This window comes from Triticum urartu, chromosome 2 (assembly GCF_003073215.2).
Source record: "Triticum urartu cultivar G1812 chromosome 2, Tu2.1, whole genome shotgun sequence".
Taxonomy (NCBI): Eukaryota; Viridiplantae; Streptophyta; class Magnoliopsida; order Poales; family Poaceae; genus Triticum; species Triticum urartu.
The window spans coordinates 745,865,103-745,872,174 of NC_053023.1; positions in this window are offsets into that span (position 1 = coordinate 745,865,103).

A 7,072-nucleotide genomic window follows, 5' to 3' on the forward strand; every position below is an offset into this window, starting at 1 on the left:
TTAGAGCAGAAGTTGTTTAGTATGTGGGCTTGTTTTTACTTTGGACCCAAAATATGTGGGCTTGTATTTTACTTTGGGCCTAATATCTTGTGTTTTTCTCGACGAATCACATCCATTCTAATTGTAGGCTTAGTTTCTCTCCGGGCCTTTCTCACACTAATCTCCACATCACGGCCCAACAACCACATAAATGATTCTTAAAAAACCCGAAGAACTCTGCTTGCACTCTATTCTGCACTCTGTCAAACTGAAGCTGCAGAGAGAAATTCATTCGAATTGCTGCCTCCTTTGATTCATTAGGGAAAGCTAGAGAGGAAATTATCCTTGGAGTTAAGCTTACATGACATTGCGTACATACAAGCTAACTCAAACACTAATAATAGTTTGTAATGACTAATGATCAGCAAGTAAACAAATCCCAAAGAAATTATACATAAATAAAATCCTACAACCAGTAGATTTGCCTGCTTCTTTAGATTGAGCAACTTCCTTAGGTTATTGTTCACCTTCTTCAATTCCACCTTCAGTTCTGCATCCCCCATCGTCGGAGCGACACTGTCTGAGCCAAATTTCTCCACTGCCGACGGCAGATCAAGCTCTTGGGTTGCGCCCTGCCTCAAATTAGTTGAGCCCTCCAGTTGAAACCTCTCAATGTATTTATCCAGCCACTCAAAATGCTTGCATTTCTTCAGATTCTGGAAATGGAAGCAAAACTATAAACCCCGAATCTGAGGAAAAACAACAAATCTGGGGGCAGAAATCAAATAAAAAGGTTGCGGGAGAACATAGATCAAACCTTGGCCGCCTCTGGTTTGCTCCCGCATTTCACAAATTCGTGCCCATAGTTTCCATTGTCCCCCAACTTGGTTGTCAAACGCTTCAGTGGCGTGATGCGTGGGCAGTCCGGGCACCTGGTCATCGGCACTAGACCATACCGCGGCCATGAGGGGCGAGAGGCCGAACTGGACATCGACATCTCTTGTCTCTCGTCAGCCATCGGCGTTGGCATGCTCCGTCGCCGGAGAAGAAGAATGGGGGGCGGCGGGGGCAAGGGAACTAAAGGGAATGGGGACGATGGGCTAGCATGGGCACGGCGATGACTCAGGCTCATGTGATATGTAGTGGGTCCCGCGGTCAGTGGGTAAGTTGTGGTTCCAGCGCCGACGTGCATAAGTTGTGGGTCCCGCAGTTAGTGGACAAGTTGACCATTCCATCGCTAACATGGATAATTTGTGGGTCCCGCTGACTCCCATAATCCAAATGGATAACGATATGTCTTGTGCTTAAGGCCCGTGTTGCGTGCCGACTAGTATTGCCATGTAAAACATTGTACCCAAGCTATTATCATCAACTACGCTGTGTCCTTTCCAATTCACATTAAAAACGTCGGACATGAGCTATTCACCCAAACTTTAATTTACTAATGGTGTGGGAAGAATCAATGTTAATCCTATTTAGGGTAAGATTTGGAAATTATCTTGTCCAACAAAGGTCAAAATTTCCATGTGGCGCACATTGCATGGCACTCAACCTTGTCGGGCTACGCTTGCGAACAGACAACTGAAAGTCATGCGCATCTTCCCATCCTGTTCTAAAGCGCCAGAGGATACAAAGCATATGTTGTTTCTTTGTCAGAAAGCTAAGGAGGTTTGGCATAAGTTGGGGTTGGATGAGGTGATTAACAAAGCTTGTGTTATTGATCGTGCAAGAGAGGCAGTTCTTGATTTTTTACTTCTTATGCTAGAATATGAATTAGTTTTATTAGGCTTCCAAAACACCCGCGAACTAATCGCTATTACCGCTTGGTACTTATGGTGGGATTGACGCAAGCTAGTCCATGAAGGAAAGTTTCAAGATGCTGAACAAACTTCTATGGAAATTCGTGCTATAGCGGCAAACTTTGTTAACGCTTTCTTACCTAATGCAATAAGTAAAAGAGGAGGATGGACTAGACCTCCAATGGATTTTATGAAGCTTAATGTGGATGCATCTTTTGAGCATGACCTTCTTACACGCACATCTCATGCTGCTCTCAGAGATGATAAATGAAAATTCATTGTTGGCAGAAAATGGAAGATTGATTGGTGTGCTGATGTCTCGATGGGAGAAGCTTTGGCTCTAACATTCAGACTATCTCTCGCACATAAGGCGGGTTGCAATCGCCTTGTCATTAGTTCTGACAATATGAAAGTCATTGATACCATGAAGAATGGAGGACGTTCAGCAGGAGCAGCGACATCAGTTTTTGATGACTGTTATTTTTTAGCCTGTGATTTCCATCTCACTAGTTTTGAGTATTGTAACAGGGAAGCAAACAAGGTAGCTCATGAACTTGCCAGGTTAGCTAGATTTTCTGAGACAAGGGGACGGTTTGAGGAGCCTTTGGTCGAAATTGTACAACCTCTAATAGATGATGTAACCATTATTTCTAACTAATAAAGGTGGTCATTTAAAAAAAACGCCTGGCTTCAACCAGCGGGCCCCACGCGAGCATCCGCCGGCTCGTCCGTACGACGTGTGTCCTGTCGGAGTGGTTCCTTCTTTTCTTTCTTTCGGTAAACATCGTCGTTGCTTGTTGCTCCCTATCCAGTATGATGAGTTTCTGCAATAAGGTCTGTGTTGCAAAAATTGCAACAAGACCTCTGTTGCAGAAAAACTAAATTTGCAATGAGACCTCTATTGCAAAAAAAACTAAATTGCAACAAGACCCCTGTTGCAAAAAAAACTACAATAAGATCTCTGTTGCAAAAGAAATATCTTGCAAATATTCTGCAACATGACCCGTGTTGGTGTTGCAGAAATTTCATGCAATACGACCTGTGTTGCAATAATAAAAGGTCACGCTCGGTCGCTCGATCCACCAGATCCGACAGCTCGCGAGGCGGCGGATCTTTTAAAAGATCCGACGACCAACGTGTAGGAACACCCTTTAAATATACACTTTTAAAAAGATTTCCATATAAACTACATACGGGAGTAAAATGAGTGAGTTTACATTTTAAATACATCTATATACATCTGTACGTAGTTTATATTAAAATCTCTAAAATGACTTATATATAGAAACGGAGGGAGTACTTATGATTTTATTAGGGACTACATATGAATGTATATAGACGTATTTTAAAGATTTAAATATAGATTGCATACGAAGCAAAATAAGTGAATATATACTCTAAAATACGAATGCAGCTAACTTGTTACGAATGATTATCATTACATTACATCAAATATTAACCACCCGGAATTAAGAAATATTGTACACGGGACTACTTTGAAGTAAATAATAGTACTCCCTCCATTCCAAAATATAATATGCCCGCGCTTCCTGAGGTCCAACTTTGACCGTAAATTTAACCAACGAGACCAACTGTGGCAGGAGAAAAAATTATATAATTGAAAACTTCTTTCGAATACGAATTCACTAATATAATTTTTGCTCCCGCCGCAATCGGTCTTGATAGTTAAATTTACGGTCAAAGTTGAAGCACGTGGATAGAGGAAGCACTACATTGTGGAATGGAGGGAGTAGTAGAATACCAGCTAATTAAGAGCATCTACACTCAAGTGGCACCTATAATCGGGGCAAATGGCCGATCATTGACCGGTCATAAAATAGTGACTTAGTCAGGCTCAATATACTGGCCCTATACATCCGGACTGACGGGCACCCCCATATTCAACCTATATATATAGGTGGATATGAGGAGACCTGCACATGCCTGCCGCGTCGGACTGACCCATCCTGGCCCACCGCGTCCCCACATATACCTCACCCGGACGAATTCTAGGCTGCCGGTCAACCCTCTCGAATAGTTCAGACACCACTGCCAGTCTCCTCATGTCTCGCTCTCGTCCCCTCCGTCATGTCAAATGTCTGGCAGCGAGGCCAGCGGCGGATTTGGCAGTGACACGGGGCCATCGAGTGACGATGGGGAGCTCGCATGTGGAAATTAGCATGTTCGTGAGTGGACAGGAGTGGGTGATTGAGCTCCGCAACGTCCTCTATTGCTCGGCGCTGCAATGCGGATGATGGTGCTAACTCCTTGCGCTCTGTTGTGGGCTCAGCCCACTCCATGCCGAAGCGTATCTGTTGCCCAACTCCCACCCCTCCGGCGTTGCTCCTCCTAGACAGCGGTGCGTGCTCATGCCCGCGCCGGCTTATATCCCACATCGGAGGATGTCAGAATCAAAAGTGCGCTCCGCTTGCCACTTAGGCAGCAGGTGAGGGAGAGGGCAGCGACAGAGGTAACTTTATCCTGCGGGTCGCGCGTGCCGGCGCCGCCTGCGCCGGTGGGAAAAGCTTCTATGTGAGGTCCTCCACCAATTTCTGATCACGGTGGAGACGAATGTGAGGCGCCTCCTATGCAAGTATGCGAAGGCATTCTAGCTTGGATCAAGTAGTCAAAGCGCGAAGGGGCGGAGAAAGCGGCCCAACTTGCTAAGAAGTAGAACTGCGCTGCACGGCGTCTCACGGGCTTCATCTCGTCCTCCTTCGATGACAGCGGCACAACAAGCATGGACGACACTGTGGATGCCTACGCGGAGGACGACTACCACCGCTCTGTTACCACAAGGGCAAGGCCTCGATGAGGAAATGGTGATGTCTAGCGCCCCTCCATTTATCTGTATTATGTATCTAGTTTAGCTATCTAGGGTCTGGTTATGAACTGTCTCTTTTCATCTAGTTGTACATGTCCTGTGATGAACTTCTATAGCTATGTCCGTTTCTTTCAATGATTGTTATGTTGATGATCTCCGTAGTTTATCTCACAATGTACCTATGTCCACGATTTATCTATGTCCATTTCTTCCTATGATTGCTATGTTGATGATCTCCGTAGTGGGTGTGGGGGGGGGGGGGGGGGGGGGATATGAGGAGGACAACTGCTAAAGCTAAGATATAAGGCCAACTTCCGCATAGAAACGTCAACATACATGCTTTTTGTTTGTTTTTCGTCCATATGGGTTGCCATTTTGCCCCATGTGATAAAATCAAATCTAGTAGATCTTGGATAGGGGGTCCCGAGCTGGCAGCCGTGGCACGATGGTAGCAGGAACATATGATTTACCCAGGTTCGGGCTCTCTCGAAGAGATACTACCCTAATCCTTCTTTGATTGTATTAATATCGATGGGGTATAAAGTACAAGTTGATCTGCCACGAGATCGTGTGTGTGTGTGTATGAGATTTGGTGTCTACGGTCCTTACCCCTCGCTTATATAGATATCGGCGATGCCTAGGGTTTACATAGGTCGGTTACATATAAGGGTAATCATCACGAGGACGACCTCTAAGTCTTGGAGTATGCGCCAAGTCTTCGGAGTTATCCATCTTGGCGCTCGTGGGCCTGACGAACGTAGCCCACTGGTTGATAGTCCTGGGGGGAGGGGGGGGTCCTTGGCCCGGCCCATGTGGTTGAGAGATGACGTGGTAAGCAGCCCCTAAAGCAGGACACCCTCACCATATTCGCCCATGTCCACACCAAACATGGCAGTGCGCCCAATCTGCCGACGCATTTGGTCTGCTTGGACAGCACGCCATCCATTTGGCCCTTGGCCATTCATTTCCAAATTTCAACTTTTGATAATCAAACATAGCAAAGTAGATAGCAAAAAATATCTAGTAGTTTTGCGTAGTACCATATGCCATGTCGGCATACAACATTGCACCATCATGTGTGGGGACTCCGGAAGCGGCTGGCGGGCCGCCGGTGAGCCAGTGCTTGCCGCTGCAGTGCGCGGCGAAATGGCCCGACTGAGAGAGTGAATGGAAATGGGGTGGCCGTGCCACATACGGGCGGGCCAGGAGTAGGACAAAGGAGGATGGCGCGGGCATCCATGACGTGTCAACGCAGACGCAAACACAGCTAAAATTTTGGACTGAAAATGGGTCACCATGAACAAAAAAAATGACACTTGTCCGTTTGTGTCAGCATGTTAGGTCATCTTTGTTGTCCACGTGGACCCAAACGGATGAAATGCGTACATACGTTGAGTTCACCTAAGGGGTCACCTATCACTGTCCATCAACGTGTCTAGGGAGTCAAATTTGTAAAGTCTGACTGTAGATGCTCTAATCATGTAGTTGACATATTAGTCTGATTGTCCCACGAACATACTCTACGTTAAAATCTCGACAAGTTTTCCCGCTGAAATGCTAGACAAACTGTGAGATTTCTAGGATCAGGTGCTCTCAACACAGTGCGTTGATAACCCCCATGGACATTGGGCGACTAATCTCGTGGCCGGTGGCCCTACTACTAATGATAGTATAGTACGTTGCACTGCTTGGAATCAAGCTGATGGGGACCTGACCTCTGTATGTCTGAGGCAGCATACATGTAGACCACAAGAGTAAAGTGCTCTGTTCTGTTATCTAGGTGCATGCTCTGCTTTGCTGTCTAATGTACATCTACATGCATGTACACTAGGAAAAGGGAAACTTTCTTCAGAGAGATAATTAGTAGTAGAAATGTATGAAGGACAACTCTCCTTTCCTCTCTGAATGAATGTGCATATATATAGTACAATTAATGGTGATGTTGCTTTCGGGATGAGCTGCTGCTTAGGCTAAAGGGCACTTGTGCTGACAGAGCACCAATGCCAGCAGATTCCTGAAAGCTCAAAAGGTCCAAAAGCAGACAGATGCGAATCAAATCCTTACATCTTGATTGGAATATGTATCATCATCACTAACTAAAAGCAGAGAAGAGAGAGCGTCCCTCCAGGGAAGAAGGAAGGAAGGAAGATGATCAACTGATCATGACCGGCTCAAGAAGCCGTCCCAATTCCTAACCCAACCAAGGAAAATATCTAGGCCAGCATGTAGTTTGATTGAATGCGAATTCAAAGACGGCTGTAGAAAAGAAAAGATCTCGTGGAGGCGGTTGCTCTGAAAAATCTGCCGTTGCCAATTCAAAGTCGTCCCGCTGATGCATGCTGCACGGTAGATACAAACATTTTATTCCTTGTACTCTTTTTTTGCAAATTTTTATTCCTTGTACTTGTGACGGCCCCCTATCCTGTCATTGTTAAACTCGTCGTGCCGGATATTTTTGGCCCCGTCAGGT